At 41.1% G+C, this 18820-nt stretch overlaps 1 pseudogene; it reads left to right on the top strand.

Moving 5' to 3' along the window:
- Nucleotides 1–8460: 8460 nt before the first annotated feature.
- Nucleotides 8461–11412, top strand: LOC103661984 (annotated as a pseudogene).
- Nucleotides 11413–18820: the final 7408 nt, after the last annotated feature.

Below are 18820 nucleotides of genomic sequence, written 5' to 3'. Positions count from 1 at the left end.
CCCAGCCTTATGGGATCGAGCCCCACATCAGGCTCCTCCACTATGAGCCTGCTTCTTCCTCTCCCACTCCCCCTGCTTGTGTTCCCTCTCTCGCTGGCTGTCTCTAATAAATAAATCTTTAAAAAAAAAAAAAAAGAAAGTAAAATGACAGAAATTATATTAACAGCAGGAATTAATGAAATGGGAAACAAAAGTAATGTGCCAGAGACTATCTGTACTGGCTCAGGAGAGCCAGTTGTGCATACCTCTCCCCTACTACATGGCCACTAACATCAAATTAGTGGCTTAAAATTGTCCTTGATGATAGTATTCACTCCATGGAAATCAACAAACAGGCTTGTGTTTTGCTATGTTCGGAGCCAATCCACTAGCTGACGGCTGCATACAATGGATTAAAAATCCAAAAGTTGATTATTTTTTTTTAGAAAACACTAATAAATTGACAAATATCTGTTAGTATTGACCAATACAAAGAGAGATGTTAATCTATACCAGTAATGAAAACTATAGATATCAAAAAAGTTAGGACATCTTACAAACAATTTCAAGAAAAACACAACTGGCTGATTCAGGAGTAGAAAATATGAATCTTCCTAAGCCATAATTTAAATGAGTAGTAAAGAATCTTCACATGCAAATTCCAGGTCCACAGCTCCACGAGGAAGGTCCTCTGAAATTTGAAATAATTCCATCCTTACTGTATGAGGTTGCCATAACTTCTGTACTAATTACAAAATCCCCACACTTCTGAAACACCAAACTCTTTGGAACTCATTAGGTGAAAAATGTGACCTAGTCACAAGAAGCTCTTTGTAGTCATTATTTATATATTACTGAGGTGACTAGGTATGTTTTGCTGCAGAAATAGTAATGTCTGAGTATTGGTTTTCGAGTAGAGGTGCTCTTCCAGTTCTTGTTGATAGTGTTACATATGTTCCATAGTACCTTTCCAATGTCTGAAAAAGTCTGTATTTCAAAACACATCTGGCTCCAAGAATTTCAGATAAAATGCATGGACCTACAGAAGAATGTTTTTATGACATCGGGGCCAAGAAGAATTTTTTTCTAGCCATATAGGAAAAGATCAATGAATTCAACTACATTAAAACTAAGAACTTCTGTTTACCAAACAATACCATGAAGCGAGTGGAAAAGACAAAACCACAATGTGGGAGAAGTTTGTAAAACAAAGAATTGGTACCTGGGATAAAGAACACTTAGGAATCAGTAAGAAAGAGACAATGTAATTTTTACCATAGTCAAAAGGCTTAAATAGGCACAACACCAAAGAGGAGAAAGAAAGGAGCAATATCAGAAACCGCCCACATCCTTGTGAGTAACCACAGTCATGAACATTCAGATCACAGTGCAACACGATTAGACACCAACCAGACCCAAGAAACATTAAAAAGTCTGACAGTAACAAGCATGAGAAGGATGAAGCAAAAAGCATCCTCACACACAGATGGTGGTATAAATTGATACAATCACTTTGGACAACAGTGTGGCGTTATCTAGTAGAGTTAAAGATACACATTCACGATGACTCAGCAATTCTGTTCTACAGACTCACTCATGCACGTGCATCTTTGTTATAGCCAAAAACAACATACACCCCAAACTTATACCAGCGATAGAGTGGATGAACTATGGCGCAGTCATATCAGGAAATGCCACGCAGCAATGAAGGGAACATTTATAGCCATCTACGATAACATGACGTATCTCACATTGAGTAAAAGAAGCAAATCAACCAAAGAATAGATACCGTGTATTTCCACTTACATAAGGTCCAAAAACTGGCAAGACTCAGCTATCCTGTTTAGGATACATTCGAACGTAGTAACACTATTAACACAAGAAAAATGGGTTGTGATTGGCAGAGGTGAATAGGGACATTCTGAGGTGCTGACGAAGTTTTATTTCTGGACTTGGGTGTTTGTTTTATAATTATTGTATAAATAAACTGTACATGAATGTCTTATTCACTCTTCTGTATGAATGATATGTCCCTTTTTTTAAAAGATTTATTTATTTGAGAGAGCGAGCGAGAGAGCGAGAGTGAGTGGTGGGGTCGGGGTAGAGGGAGAGAAAGAATCCCAAGCAGACTCCCCACTGAGCACGGAGCCCAACATGGGGCTTGATCCCATGACCCTGAGATCATGACCAGAGTGGAAACCAAGAGTCCAATGCTCAACCATCTGAGCCACCCAGGCGCCCCTATATGTCACAATTGTTAACAGAGTAATTGTTTAGTCTGGAAAAGGTCATCTTTAGTACACAGAAAGGTAAAAATAAGGATCATACAGACCATTTATAAGGCGATTACTAACTTTTTAACAGATTTAACATCTTATGTGCTCTTCTAGGTCAAAACTCAGTAGTCTTTCATGCTGTCACCTGTGCAATCAAGCCCTTTCTACTGGGCAGTGGTACGCCTAAGGAACAGACAGTAAAGAATTATGGAAGAGGTTTAATACAGTGCAATAATGATCCCCACTCCTGCCTCCAAGGAGGTCTGGGGTTCACCAACCGAGAAACACAGATGTATCCAATAGCACAAAAACAACTAAGGAAAGGGAAATTTTGAGATGTCGATCAGGCAAACAAACCCAAAATAATGCAGGATAAGAACTGCCAAGAAAATCTGGAAGGCTGTGGGCAAAAGAAAGTGGTGCCAAAGATGATTTCAAATGTGTTGTCTTGACACAAAGGGAGTGTAGTCTCCCAGCCTGTCTGGAGGAGAGAAGAGGCAGGGAGAAGTCAGTGTGAACAGGTGGGAAGAGTGCTGTGCGGGCTCTTGCCACCCAGAGAAAACTTCCTGCGGGCATATCACTAGTCTGAACTGAGTAGATCCCCAAACCACTGCTGGGCAGGGCCAGACAGACCCAGGAGCACCGAGAAACGTATGTGTTGTTTTTCTGTTGCTGCCCACAGACTTTTATTTATAATCTGTACTGTTTTACAAAACAGTGTCACAGACACCTACGCGGGGACAAAAACAGGAGAAAGATCCCCTGACTTCAGTGTTGCTACAGAGATCCTTCTGAATTTTCTTAGATCTCGGTGCCAGCTCCTGGTCGTTTTCCTCCTGTGAACTATGGATGTGCTCCAAGAAGCTGGCCTTCTCTCTTATTTTTTTCCTTCTCTTGCATTTCCTTTGCTCTGTTTTCCTTGGCAAGCTGATTCACTCTCCTAGCTTCAGCTGCCGCGTCTATCAGAAAGACCTGCAAGTCTATGTTCTTGTCCTAAAGGAAACTCTGTCCCACTTTTCTCTTTCCCAGTTCCTCTTGGACACCTCCACTTGTCTGTCCTTCCATTACTCCAATAAGCTCAAAACTGGACCCACAGCACCCTCTCTCCAGAACAGCTTCCCGTTCTATGCTCTTCCTTTTCACTGGTTTGACAAGTCCTTTGTCTGCCAGTCAGGAACCTGTGAATCTTCTTTCCTGTTTCCTGCTCTATACCCACATAGCCAGCTTATTTCAGAGACACGAAGCCCTGCTGAGGGCCAGGCACAGTGCTAGGCCGTGGGGGAAAGAGATGAATGAGGATAGATCTCAGCCCTTGAGAAGCTCAGTCTAGTGGAGGACGTACGCCATATTGTCCTCTAAGGAACAGGAGTAAGAGCTATGATAGACGCATGCTCGAATAGGAGGTTGCCCAGAGAAATCCAGAAGGGAAATGCAGGCTGTAGGAGAGGCAGCAAAGTGTAGCTGATAAAAGTGTAGGTTCTGGAGCCAGATGGCTTGAATGCTACCCCCCCCCCATGACAAGCCATGTGACCTTGGGCAGGTTATTGGAACTTTGCATATACTGGTTTCCTCAATGGAGAATGTGGATGATAGTAATATCTACCTTAGGTTATTTGGAAAAGTTAAATGAAATAATCCCTGCAAAGCACTTAGAACAGTGTCTGGCACATAAAAGCATTTCATTCATTTGCTCGTTATTCAACATGTGCCAAGCCCTACCCTAGGGCTCGAGAGAGAGCAGAGAACGATCTAGACGAACACTCCTGCCTTCTTGGAAGGAGCATTCTAACAGAGACACTAAGCAACAAACAAATTCTACATGTAGTATGAGACAGAAGAGTTATAGGACAAGGAAAAAGTTAAGTGCTAGTTATTAATATTATTATATTTCAGAGGTCCTTTGATCTTGGACTTAAAGGAAGAGAAGTTCACTAAAGAGGATACTGTTTTATCGAAGCAAACGTGATTATAAATAATCTGCACCATTATTTTATGTTCGACTAAGAAAAGAGGCACTCCCAATTAAACCATAATAAACCATAATGCGATTCTTTTTTCTTACCTAGGATTCTTATCTGAAACTTAGTAAAACTTATTTAGGCATATTTACGTATGAATTTTTTAAGATCATATCACACAGAAGAAAGAAAACAAAAGAAGTTGATTGAGGTGAACCTAAATCTTCTTCACATTTAGAGTTCTAGTGCCCGGAATCCCTTTCTGAGCCAATCACCAATTTCTCCACCGATCTTATCATCTATGCCATTAAGCACTTGGAGCAAAGTCCTCATCTTCTCTCCTTCCCTTCTCTTGGCTTTTAAAACTCTGTGGATCCAGAAAGGGCTAAAAGCCATTGGTGCAGAGCCATGCAGCCAACTTTGAAATTAGGTACAAGGATCCCGCTTTTCACTCCTATTTTGGGGATGTTGCTCAACACTTTGGAGTTGCCCTCAGCCCACGCCACCCGCCCAAAGTTTTTTGCTTCCTAGAGGTTAAGAGCGCCCCCTTCTGATCTCCTAGATTATCGTCTAAGGAGCTGACCCTGCGAGTTTGGATAGGTCTGTGCACACAGGCAGTGAGGACCATGATCTATAACTGGGATCTGGTCAAATGTAAGACGCATCCTACTGTCCGAGATGCAGACGTGTGGGAACAAAAATGGGGGTGTTAGAGTCCATGAAATACTGCAGTCATAACTTGGCAGTCTTCCTTTTTCTGACCATGTGTTCTTTGTCAGGCACTGGGCTAAATATTTTTATAATGATGATCTTATTGAACCTTTATAACAACCCACTGAAGCAGGCACTCTAGTATCCCCGTTTTATAGAGTTGCATTATCCAACAGAAGTATACGGCAGGCTACACATGGAATTCTGTAGTCCCTAGTAGCCACATTAACAAAGTACAACTTGGGTGAAACTAACTGTAGCAATATACTTCCTTTAACCCAATATATTTAAAATATGATCATTGAGGTGCCTGAGTGGCTCAGTCAGTTGGGTGTCTGCCTTTGGCTCCAGTCGTGATCCCAGGGTCCTGGGATCAAGTCCCACATCAGGCTCCTTGCTCAGCAGGGAGCCTGCTTCTCCCTCTCCCTCTCCCTCTGCCTGCAGCTCCCCCTGCTTGTGCGCTCTCTCTCTCTCTGACAAATAAATAAACTCTTTAAATTTTTTTAAAAAACCCCACATCTTGGGGTGCCTGGGTGGCGCAGTCATTAAGCGTCTGCCTTCGGCTCAGGGCATGATCCCCGCGTTCTGGGATCGAGCCCCACATCAGGCTCCTCCGCGGGGAGCCTGCTTCTTCCTCTCCCACTCCCCTGCTTGTGTTCCCTCTCTTGCTGGCTGTCTCTCTCTTCAAATAAATAAAAATAAAAAATCTTTAAAAAACAAAAAAATAAAAAAAAATAAAAACCCCACATCTTATCTTGGACTAGTCACATCTCAAGTGCTCTGTAGCCGCACGTGGCTGGCAGCTCCCCTGCTGGACGGCGCACTTACAGACGACAGACCCAAACTGTCAGATCCACGTTAAGGATGTCGCGGAGCGCAGACTCCAGCTCAGATCCTCACAGAGGTTGTGCTCCTGACCTGTATCCTGCACGAGGGAAGAACCCCCCAGGCAGAGCAGGAGGTGAAAGCAATGTCCAGAGTTGGTGCAGAGCAGGTCTCTTGAAACCGTGAATGGCTGACTTTGGTTGAGACCTAGAATGTGGGGTCCCCTGTGTCACTGGAGACTACTGTTCTGTGATTAGAAACAATCTCAGCTCTTCCCCCCCCCAAATTCTGACCCTTTCATTCACCTCCCTCACAAAGGGGCAGACATCTATTTGGCCCCTGCCCGCAGTGTGGGGTGACTGCCAAGCCGTCCAGGACCCCAGGCCTTGGGTAAAGGATCCCGTGCGGCTTGAGCTCCACATTTTTTCTGCCACCCACCCCGCCCTGCGCCCCCTGACGAAGCTGTCAAAGTGCAGCCTGCACCGTGAGGCTCCATTCCCTGAGAACAAACAGCAAACAGCTATTTGGTGTCTGGGCCTCACTTTCGGGGGCGGGGGGGGGGGGGGTCTCTGGGATCTGACCCCCGGCTGCCCTGGCCAGGCTGACTCCTCTCTGCTCCTTCAGTCAGGCCCCTCATGGCCCTGGCTTGACTACTTCTTACCTCGGAGGCCTCACCCTGATGCCCTTCTCCTCCCCACTCAGCAGCCAATCCCACACATTCTGCCAGACTTAGCTGACCGAGATCCTTCCAGAAGCCTCAGGGATTGGAGACCACATCCATTTTGTGCTTTCCTATCAGAGCTGTTAATTAACCTTCTCCACTTTTTTCACGTCCGTATTGACCCTCTCACATCTACCCAGAGCAGGGATTGATAAGTTCCTGATTATTTCCCGTAGGACTCAGACCTGGGAGACGCTTAGGAACATACCTGACATCGCATGAAAGATGGGAAACAAGCAGTGAAAAGAGGAATTGCATTGTTTAATGCAGGACATTTCTCATTTGCTCCACAAACGCTTACCGAGCGTCTTCGGTACCGAGCCTGACCTACGGGAAGCAGAGCTAAGTCCTCGCGCTTCATTTGTTCACAGTTGGGGGGCAGGAGTCAGGCAGGAAAACCCAAAGCCACAATGCGATAAACACGAATACTGAGCTATGGGCCAAGTGCTGTGAGCACGAAGGACAGAGTAACACATGCTTCCTGGGAGAAGAGGGGACCTTCACGGAGGATGACGTTGAGCTCACCTTAAAGGGTAAGTGGACATTTTCCAGCTGTGAAGGGGGGAGGGGGTGCTTCAAGCAGAGGGACCTACGCGTGAGGGGCCTGGCACCGTCAGAGGGACTTAGAGGCTGCCTTACTGTTCTTCAAACTCACTAAGCACTTCCCTACTTCAGAGTCTTCGTGCCGGCTGGTCCCTCGGGTCGCTCTGCCTGGAATATTTTCTCTCAACCACCTGTTCCCTTCCAAGTCACTGCTCACCAAATCCTACTCAGATCTCCCTATGTCCGTGGAAATCTGCCCCCACCTCCTTCGTTCCATTATCCCAATACCAGTTCGAACATTCCATTCTTGCTGCATTAAGAGCTCAAATTAATCCATGGGTATTCGTGATATTTATAGCCTCCCCTGGGTACATCAGTCTGTCTAGCTACCTACCACATATACATAAAATGTACCTATTTGTGTATCTATGAATCTATCACCCATCTAGACAGCTAAGCTTATAGTGGGTTATTTGCTCAAACCCTATACCTTTCTGTTGTTATTGAATTATTTGTTGATTACGCCGAGGGGCATATTAAAATACCATACTTATGTATTCGCCTATTTCTCTTTTATATTTCTAAACCATTGTAACAGCTCACAGCTGTCTTGTTAGATATAGAAAATTATATATTCCACCAATATAAAGTCTCTATTTACTCATTTAATATTTCTGGCTTTGAATTATATTATGTTATCTGATACTAATATTATCTCATCTACTTTCTTTTTTGTGGCATTTCCTCAGTATATATATTTTTCAATTCTTTACTTTTAACTTTTCCCTATTGTTTTCCTTTTACAGTGACATTTTAAAATCTGCTCTGAGAATCAGTTTTTAAAAGGGTGACTGTAATATATTTTCATTCACAAGGATTATGAGTATGTTTCAAATTATTCCAGCCTATCCTAGCCTGTTTCTAGAAATGTGGGACCAATGGGAGCCCATGTTGCATATGGCTAGTAAAAGTAACTAATTAAGCTAAAAACAAAATATGTTCTATCCTTCACCTTGACAAATGCAGCTTTGAAGTGGCAACATTATGAAATGTTTAAAAGTTATAATTTTTATATGACGAAAAGTTGCAAAAATGTCAAAGATGGCTGAACTAAACTACTGCGTATCTGGAGGTCCTGTGGATGGGTGTCTGTTTGGGCTGCTATTACAAGATACCACAGGCCAGGTGGCTTATGAACTACAATAACTTTTTCTCACGGTTGTGGAGCCTGGAAGTCTGAGATCGGGGTGCCAGCAGGGGCAGGTAAGGGTCCTCTTCTGGGCCACAGACTTCTGTATCCCCACATGGCAGAAGGGGTAGGAGCTCTGTGGGGTCTCTTTTATAAGGGCGATAATTATATTCATGAATGTTCCACCCTTGTGACCCAATCACCTCCCCAAGGCCTCAACTTCTGAGGGGTTAGGATTTCAACATATGAGTTTGCAGGGGGCGGGGGACACAAACATTTCAGTGATATCTACTTTATACAAAAGTATATATTGATTTTATGAAATGCGTTATTCTTGTCATCGTTTCAGCAAAATTACGTTGCTAAATGAGTATTTTCCCAGGAGACGGGAGGAGGACGGCGGAGGACGAGAATTCTGAGCTCACCTCATCCCACAGACACACCGAGCAAACAGCCACATTTGTGCGACAGACTATGGAAATGACCCAAAGGCTCTGGCAGAACAGACCTTCCGCAGTTAATCATAGAGATGAGGCCACAGTGAAAGGGTAGCAGGGGTGAAGAGGCAGCTGGGAACCCCCCCTCGGGTGAGACACAGGAAGCACAGAGAAGCAGAGAAGCAGGAGGAGCAGATCCCACCCTGGGCACCCCGGGCACTGGAGATCCACACTGGGAAGATGAGTTCTGCAAGAACAAAAATGCTGTAGGTGGTAGGTGCCTTTTCGCTTCCCCTCCCCCAGCCTAGGTAGCAAGACACTTGCGGACCCCAGCCCTAATCCTCCCCATCTGGCTTGCCGGCACCGTGTGACCTGTCCCTGGATTCCCCTGTGGACCCACCCCATGCAACCCACCTAGCCTGGCATCCATCCAAAGCAGCTCCTGCCCTGCCACACCCTGCAAGCAGCCCCGGCAGGGACCAGCACTACTCCAAAGCTGGAGAGAGAGGCAGAGATAACCCGACACACCAGTGGGTCTGCAGTTGAGCCTTTGAGCGAGCTGTGCAGGAGAGAGCCTGGCTGTATGGTGCACCTACAGTTGCAGCAGAAGGGCTAACTGCAGACCCTTAGCACAACTGCTGACCGCATCCACGGAGAAGCTCCCAGAGGCCTCAGGCCTCTCAACACTGCAAGGACCAGACCTTGCCCAGTGGGCTCAAAACAGTCAGAGCAAGTCCTTCCAGCAGATTGGGCTGAATGCAAATGTGGTCAGCCACAACAGTAGAATGCCTGCAACCCAGAAGAGACACCTCCCTGCAGCCTCTGGTTCTGGTGACCAGGAGGCATTGCGCTACAGGGCACCACAGGACCTCTTCTGCACAAGGCCACTACTTTCAAGACCAGAAGGCAAAGCTGACCTCCCGAATACACAGAAACAAGCACAGAGAGTTAGACAAAATGAGGAGATAGAGATGTATGTTCCAAATGAAAGAATAGGACGATATCACAACAAATAGCTAAGTGAAAGAAAGGTAAGTGATATGTTTGATAGAGAATTCAAAGTAATGGTCATAAAGATATTTATTGGACTTGAGAAAAGAGTGGAAGATCTCAGTGAGACTTCAACAAAGAGACAGAATATATAAAACAGAACCAGCCAGACATGAAGAATTCAATAACTAGGCAGTCACCCACTTCCTCTTTCAACATGACAGATGTCCCGTGTCCTTTGCCAAGGACTTCTGGTGGGTGGAGTAGCCATGGCCATCTCCAAGACCACAGTGGCACCCATCGAGTGGGTCAGGCTGCTGCTGCAGGTGCAGTGTGCCAGTAAGCAAACCACAGCTAAGCATTAGGAGGGCATTAGAGACTGCGGGCTCATATCCCCAGGGAGCAGGAAATCTTCTCCTTTTGGCATGGTAACTTGGCCAATGTCATCAGATACTTCCCCACTCGGGCTCTCAACTTTGCCTTCAAAGACAAATACAAGCATCTTCCTGGGTGGTATGGACAAGAGAACCCAGTTTGGGCGCTACTTTGCAGGGAATCTGGCACCAAGTGGTGCTGCTGGCCACATCCTTGTTTTGTGTATTCTCTTAGTTTTGCCTTTTCCCATCTAGCAGCAGATGTCGGCAAAGCTGGAGCTGAAAGGGACTTCAGAGGCCTCAGTGACTGCCTGGTTAACATCTCCAAATCTGATGGGATTAAGGGCCTGTACCAAGGCTTTAATGTGTCCCTGCAGAGTATTATCATCTACCGAGCTATAGTTTGGTATGTATGACACTGCAAAGGAATGCTTCCAGATCCCAACAATACTCTTATCTTCATCGGCTGGATGATATTGCAGCGATTGCTGGGTTGACTTCCTATGCATTTGACACTGTTCATCGCCATACGGTGATGCAGTCAGGGTGCAAAGGAACTGACGTCAGGTACGTAGGCATGCCTGACTGCTGAAGGAAGATTGCTTATGATGGAGGAGCCAAAGCTTTTTCAAGGGCACATAGTCCAATGTTCTCACAGGCATGGTGGTGCTTTTGTGCTTGTCTTGTATGGTGAAATCAAGAAGTTTACATAAGTCATTTCCTAGTTCCCCCCTCCCCCCGTGAACAGTCATGTTGTTAAATAACATATCTTGAGCATTCTTGACAGGCTGTTGACGATTTATCAACAGCAACTATTTACTAGTTGAAAATGGGAAGCAATAATATTCATCTGACCAGTTTTCTCATAAAGTCATTTCCATGATGATGGGACTCAATTACATTTTTTATTTCTGTCACTCCTGATAAATTTGAAGAAATAAAAAATATCAGAAAACAAGGAATAACTAAAACTAAAAAAAAACAAAAAAACAAAAATAAACCAACACAAAAACAAACAAAAAGCACTGGAGGGTATCCATAGCAGTTTAGAGGAGGCAGAACAGTCAGTGATCTGGAAGACAGGGTAATGCAAAGCAACCAAGCTGAACAGCAAAAAGAAAAAAAGAATAATAAAAAATGAGACTAGGTTAGGGGAACTCAGTGACGTCATCAAGCACAATAACATTCACATTAAAAGGAACCCAGAAGGAGAAGGGAAAGAGAAGGGGGGCAGAAAACGTCTCTAATCTAGGGAGGGAAACATACATCCAGATCCAGGAATCACAGAGAGCCCCTACCAAGATTAATCTAAGGAGCTCCACATCGGGACACATGATAACTAAAATGGCAGAAAGTAATGATAAAGAGAGAATTTTTAAAGCAGCAAGAGAAAAGAAAACCATTACACACAAAGGAAACCCCATATATATATATATATATCAGCTGATTTTTCAGCAGAAACTTTGCAGGCCAGGAAAGAGTGGCATAATATATTCAAAGGGCTAAAAAACAACAACAACAACAACAAAAAACAAAACCTTGCAACCAAGAATACTCTACCCAGGAAGATTAGCATTCAGAACAGAAGGAGAAATAAAGAGTTTCCCAGGGGCGCCTGACTGGTTCAGTCAGAAGAGCATGCGACTCTTGATCTCAGGGTCATGAGTTAGAGACCCATCTTGGGCATAGAGATTACTAAAAACATAAAAAATAACAAAACTTAAAAAAAAGGAGTTTCCCAAAGTTAAGGGAATTCATTACCACTAAACCAGCCTTATAAGAAATGCTAAAGAGAATTGATTTGAAATTAATGAAAGTAAAAAAATTCACAGGTAAAAGCAAACATAAAGGTAGTAGATTAATCACTTATAAAGCCAGTACGGAGGTTAAAACACAAAGTAGTAAAATCAATTATATCTACAAAAATCAATCAAGGGATACACAAAAAGATGTAAAACATGACAATATACATAAATGTGGCGGGGATGTAAAAATTTAGTGCTTTTAGAAGGTCTTCAAAATTAAGTAACCATCAACTTAATATGTACTGCTATAGACGTAAGATGTTATATATAAACCTAATGGTAACCACAAATTTAAAAATCTATAATAGATACACAAAAAATAAAGGTATCCAAACATAACACTAAAGAAAGCCATCAAACAAGGGAAGAAAGGGAGAGAAAAAGAATGGAACAGAGAACTACAAAAACAACTGGAAAACAATTAACAAAATAGCAATAAGTATACACCTATCAACAATTAATTTAAATGTAAATGGACTAAATGCTCCAATAAAAAAAAACCCCACAGGATGACTCATCTATGTGCTGCCTAGAAGATACTCACTTTAGACCTAATGACATGTACACACTGAAAATGACGGGCTGGAAAAAAACATATATCATGCAAATGGAAGCAAAAAAGTAGCTGGGGTAGCAATACTTAGACAAAACAGACTTTACAACAAAGACTTTAGTGAGACAAAAGGCACTACATAACGATAAAAGGAACAATTCAACAAGAGGATGTAACAATTGTAAATATCTATGCACCCAATATAGGAGCACCTAAACACATAAAGCAATTATTTTTTTATATATATTTTTTTTAATAATGATTTTTTATTATATTATGTTAGTCACCATACAGTACATCCCCGGTTTTCGATGTAAGGCTCGATGATTCATTAGTTGTGTATAACACCCAGTGCACCATGCAATATGTGCCCTCCTTACTACCCATCACCGGTCTATCCCATTCCCCCACCCCCCTCCCCTCTGTAGCCCTCAGTTTGTTTCTCATAATAACAGATATAAAGGGAGAAACTGACAGTAATACAATAATAGTAGAGGAGTTTAACACTTCACTTACATCAATGAATAGATTATCCAGACATAAAATCAACAAGGAAACAGTGGCTTTGAATGACACATTAAACCAGATGGACCTAACATATTTATAGAACACTTTATCCGAAAGAGAACACACATTCCTTATATGTGTATGTGAAATATTCTCCAGGATAGACTACATGGTAGGCCAAAAAAAGTCTCAATAAACTTATGAAAATTGAAATCATACCAAGTTTCTTTTCTAACCATAACAGTATGCAACTAGGAAGCAATTGCAAGAAAAAATCTGGAAAGAATTCAAATACATGGAGGCTAAACCATATGCTAATAAACAATGAATGGGTCAACCAAGAAATCAAAGAGGAAATTAAAAAACAAATGGAAACAAAAATGATAACACAATGGTCCAAAATCTTTGGGATGCAGCAAAAGCAGTTCTAAGAGGGAGGTTTACACCAATACAGGCCTACCTCAAGAAACAAACAAACAAAAAAATCTCAAATAAATGACTTAATATTACAACTAAAAGAGCTAGAAAATGAACAAAGCCCAAAGCTAGCAAAAGAAAGGAAATAATAAAGATTAAAGCAGAAATAAATGAAATAGAGCTTAAAAAGCAATAGAAAGGATCTATGAAGCCATGATTTGGTTTTTTTGAAAAGTTACAAAATTGATAAACTTTTAGCTGGACTCATCAAGAAAAAAAGAGAGAGGACTCAAGTAAATAAATGAAAAAGGTGAAGTAATAACCAATATCACAGAAATAAAAAGGATTATAAGACAATACCACAAAAAATTATATGCCAACCAATTGGACAACTTAGAAGAAATGGATAAATTCCTAGAGACACAAACTGAATCCCAAAACTGAATCAAAAAGAAGCAGCAAATCTGAACAGACATACTACTAGTAATGAAGTGAACTGGTAATAAAAGAACTCCCAACAAACAAAAGTCCAGGACTAGATGGCTTCACAGGTGAATTCTACCAAATATTTAAAGAAGAGTTAATACCTGTCCTTCTCAAACTATTCCAAAAAATAGAAGAGGAAGGAAAACTTCCAAATCCATTCTATGAGGTCATCATTACCCTGATACCAAAGCCATAAAGACACTACAAAAAACAAAACCAAAAACAATTGCCAAGTCATATCCCTGATGAACATAGATGCAAAAATCCCCAACAAAATATTAGCAAGCTGAATTCAACAATATGTTAAAAAGATCATTCACCATGATCAAGTGGAATTAATTCCAGGGATGCAAGGATAGTTCAATATCCTCAAATCAAACAACATGCTACACCACGTTAACAAAATGAAAGATAAAAACTATATGATCATCTCAATAGATGCAGAAAAATCATTTGGCACAAGTCAACATCTGTTCATGATAAAAACTCTCAGTAATGTGAATTTAGAGATAACATACATCAATATAATATATGACAAACCCACAGCTGACATCATACTCAACTGTGAAAAGCTGAAAGTTTTGCCTCTAAGATCTGGACCAAGACAAGGATGTCCACTTTCATCACTTTTATTCAATATAGCACTGAAAGCCTAGCCATAGCAGACAAGAAAAAAGTAATAGACATCCAGACTGGTATGGAAGAAGGAAAACTGTCACTATTTGCAGATGACATGGTACTTATATAGAAAATCCTAAAGACTCCACTAAACAACCGTTAGAATTGGTAAGTGCATTCCATAAAGTTGCAGGATACAAAATAAAATATAAAAATCTGTTGTTTCTATACACTAATAATGACGTAGTGGAGAGAGAGAAATAAAGAAAATAATCCCATTTACACTGGCATCAAAAAGAATAAAATAGCTAGGAATAAATTTAACCAAAGAAGTGAAAGATCTATACTCTGAAAACTATAAGACATTGATTAAAGAAGTTTAAGACAACACAAAAAATGAAAAGATAGTCCATGTTCAAGGATTATAACAATTAATATTGTTAAAATGTCCATACTGTCCAAAGCAATCTACAGATTCAATGCAATTCCTATCAGAGTACCAACAGTATTTTTCACATAACTAGAACAAATAATCTTAAAATTGATTTAGAACCACAAAAGACCCAGAATAGTTAAAGCATTCTTGAAAAGGAAACAAAAAGGGGGAGGTATCATGATCCCAGATTTCAAGAAATACTATGAAGCTATAATAATCATATAGTAAACATTATGGTACAAGCCCAAAATATACATAAATCAAAGGAAAAGAATAAAGAACCCCAAAATAACCCCCAAAATAAACCACACTTATATGGTCAATTAATCTACAACAAAGTAGGCAAGAATATACAATGAGGAAAAGACAGTCTCTTTCATAAGTGGTGCTGGGAAAACTGGACAGTCACATATAAAAGAATGCAACTGGACCACTCTCTTTCACCATATGCAAAAACAAATTCAAAATGAATTAAAGACCTAAATGTGAGACCTGAAACCAAAAACTCCTAAAACAAAACATAGGCAATAATCTTTTAGACATCAGCCTTAGCAACATTTTTCTGGATATTTCTCCTCAGGCAAAGAAAATAAAACCTAAAATAAAATATTGGGATTAAGTCAAACTGAAAAGCTTTGGCATGGCAAAGGAAACCATCAACAAAATGAAAAGTCATCCTACTGAGTGGAAGAAGATATTTTCAAATCACATACTTGATAAGGGGTTAATATCCAAAATATATAAAGAACTCCTACTACTCAACTCAACACCAAAAAGTCCCTAAATAATCCAATTAAAAATGGGCAGAAGACCTGAATAGACATTTTTACATTGATGGCCAACAGGTACGTGAAAAATGCTCAACATCACCAGAGAAACCACCAGGGAAATGCAAATCAAAACCACAGCAAAATATCATCTCATACCAATCAGTCCAAATGACTAGTATCAAAAAGACAAGAAATAACAAGTATTGGCAAGGACGTGGGGAATGCAGAGCCCTTGTGCACTGGAATGTAAATCAGCGTGGCCGCTATGGAAAACAGAATGGAGGTCTTCAAAAAGCTAAAAAATAGAACTACCAGATGATCCATTGATTCCACTGCTGGGTATTTACCAAAGAAAACAATACTAATTCAAAAAGATATATGTACCCTCATATTTATTACAGCTTTATTTCCAAAAGCCAAGGTATGGAGCAACCTAAGGCCCATTGATAGATGAATGGATAAAGAAGATGTTGTGTATACACACACACACACACACACACACACACACAGAACATTACTCAGCCATAAAAAAGAATGAAATCTGCTATTTGTGACAGTATGAATATACCTAGAGCCTATATGCTAAGTGAAATAAATCCATGAAAGACAAAGACCATATGATTTCACTCATATGTGGAATTTAAAAAAACAAATAAATGAACAAAGAAAACCAGAAACAGACTCATAAATACAATGAACAAACCAGTGATTGGCCGGGGTGGGGGGGAGGGGAGAGGGAAGATGGGCAAAATAGGTGAAGGGGATTAAGAGGTACAAACTTCCAGTTATAAAACACAGAAGTCACAGGGATGAAAAGTACAACGTAAGAAACATAAGCAATAATATTTTAATAACGTTGTATGGTGACAGATGGCAACTACATTATAGCTGGCAAGTTTGTATGGTGACAGATGGTGAGCGTTGTGTAAATATAGACTTGTCCAATCACTATGTTGTACATCTGAAACAACTATACTTCAATTTGAAAAAGTAAACGTAATTTCACATGAAATATTCACAACAATGCAGATTGAAGTCCATGTAAAGAACTGAAAATTAAAATTATTTTTGCATACATTCATAGTATGGTTATTCTAAAATATTCAAACTTATCTATTAAAATTTAAAAGGCAAAACAAATGATAATCAATGGCTACGAAACCAAAAAATTGCCATTGAAATTAAATTGTATTTAATTTTCTGAAAATTGAATATTTATCAAGTGTTTTTATAAAACCGTAGCTATTTGCAAGTTTAGCACACAAATTTCATCTCATTGCCAAGGTAACAAAGGTAATGTTTCAATCATGTTAAGTCTGGACCACTATGCATACACCTTTGATTATGAATTGTTTAATACTGAAAATGTTCTTTAGTCACCAGATGCAACTGTTATGAGTATTACACTAAATTGTGAGTATCTTCAAAACCACGAATTGGAACACAAATGGGGGCTTGCCCCTCCTGGGAAGAGATATATTATGATACAGGAATTGATTGCATTCATGGTACCCGAGAAAAAGGATTTGAACAGTTCATTTAATTTTTTCTCTAACCTAAGCACTTCTGCTGAGCACATCTTCCCCGCACAGCAAAGCATCTACATGCTGGTGTCAACAGTGACACAAAACTATCACAGTATTTGGATACAGTCTCAGATCATATTCAGATCGGTTTCAAGGACCTACACCCAGTCACAAGAGCTGATATTTAGGATTGAGTCCCCAAGCTGAAGACTGGATCCAGGGACTGAGCAACCCATTCTTGGTTTAGTCAATCCTCTGAAAATATTAGTCATGCTTTATTTTAAAGGCTTCTTATGTTCATTCAATATATTCTTTTTCTGCACATGTATTTCTGACCTCTGGGTTCAATAGTCTCATTCAGTGTTGGGTTTGCGTCAATGCTCGGTGAATCTTGGTAGTCGATCTGTTCATGTTTGTCACTGCTCGATTGTGTCTTAGTCGGTACCCTGACTCTTTGGATTGAGGCGAAAGGATGGGAATTATAGCTGAGTGGGATTCTGTGCATGGGAGCTCTCCCAAGCCCACGGGTAGGTCTCCTGCGTCCGAACTCCTCCCGCAGGGAATAATCACTATGTGGCAGAATCAGCAGCAGCATTGCTTTTCCTGCTTCAACTTTTCTTTTTTAGGTTAGGTTAGGTCACTTTAGCTCCGCTCCCTTCACCAGCTCAAACAAACAGAGCTCTTCCCTGGCAGGGGAATCCCTCTGGTGAGCAAGCATGCTGGGACTTACCCCTAGGGGCACACACACCTGCCTTCCTCTGGCTCAGCTGTTCGCGTTAGGAGCCATTGCCCGGCACTGCCCCTTTATGTTTTGATCTCAGTGCGGCATTTCTCTGGAGCTATGTAAGGGCAGTAGCTTCTACTCTTGACTACACTTTCTCTGGAGTGTGTTTTAAATCACAGTTTTATTTGTATAGTTTTCTTTCCATAAGTAACATCCCATCTTTTTTCTGTTCTTGAGAATTCTTCAATACTCCTGACCCTCCATTTTCAGTACTTGGGATAGAAGTACGTACATCCTCTCTCACTTCAATCTGATCTCTTTCCTTCCTTTTCTCTTCCCCATTTAAAAAAACTTCATTTTTGAAGAGCAGTCTCGGGTTCTCAGCAAAATTGAGAGCAAAGCACAAAGATTCCCTATATACACCGACTCCACACGTGCACAGCCTCTCCCCTTAGCGACATCACTAACCAGAGTGGTGCCTTGGTTACGACTGATGACACATAATGATCACTCAGTGTCCACTTTACTTAGAGTTCACTCTTGGGGTCATATAGTCTATGGGTGTGGATAAATGTATGACATGCATCTATCATTATCATATCACACAGAATAGTTTCCCTACCTTAACAACCCTCTGTGCTCTGCCTATTCATCCCTCCACTTCCCTCAAGCCCTGGCAACCACTGGCCCTTTGACGGCCTGCATGGTTTTGCCTTCTCTAGAATGTCACATGGTTGAAATCATACAGCATGTAGCCTTTTCAGTTGGCTTCTTTCACTTAGTAATATCCCTGTAAGAGTCCCCATGTCTTTTCGTGGCTTGATAGCTCATATTTTTTTAGCACTGAATAATGCTATCTGGATGGACCACAATTCACTTATCCATTCACCTACTGAATTGTATCTTGGTTGCTTCCGAGTTTTGACAATACAAACAAAGTTGATATAAACTTCCATGTGCAGGTTAGTGCGTGGA

This window comes from Ursus maritimus, unplaced genomic scaffold (assembly GCF_017311325.1).
Source record: "Ursus maritimus isolate PB19 unplaced genomic scaffold, ASM1731132v1 scaffold_7, whole genome shotgun sequence".
In the NCBI taxonomy this organism is placed as follows: Eukaryota; Metazoa; Chordata; class Mammalia; order Carnivora; family Ursidae; genus Ursus; species Ursus maritimus.
This window is presented reverse-complemented; position numbering and strand designations above follow the sequence as displayed.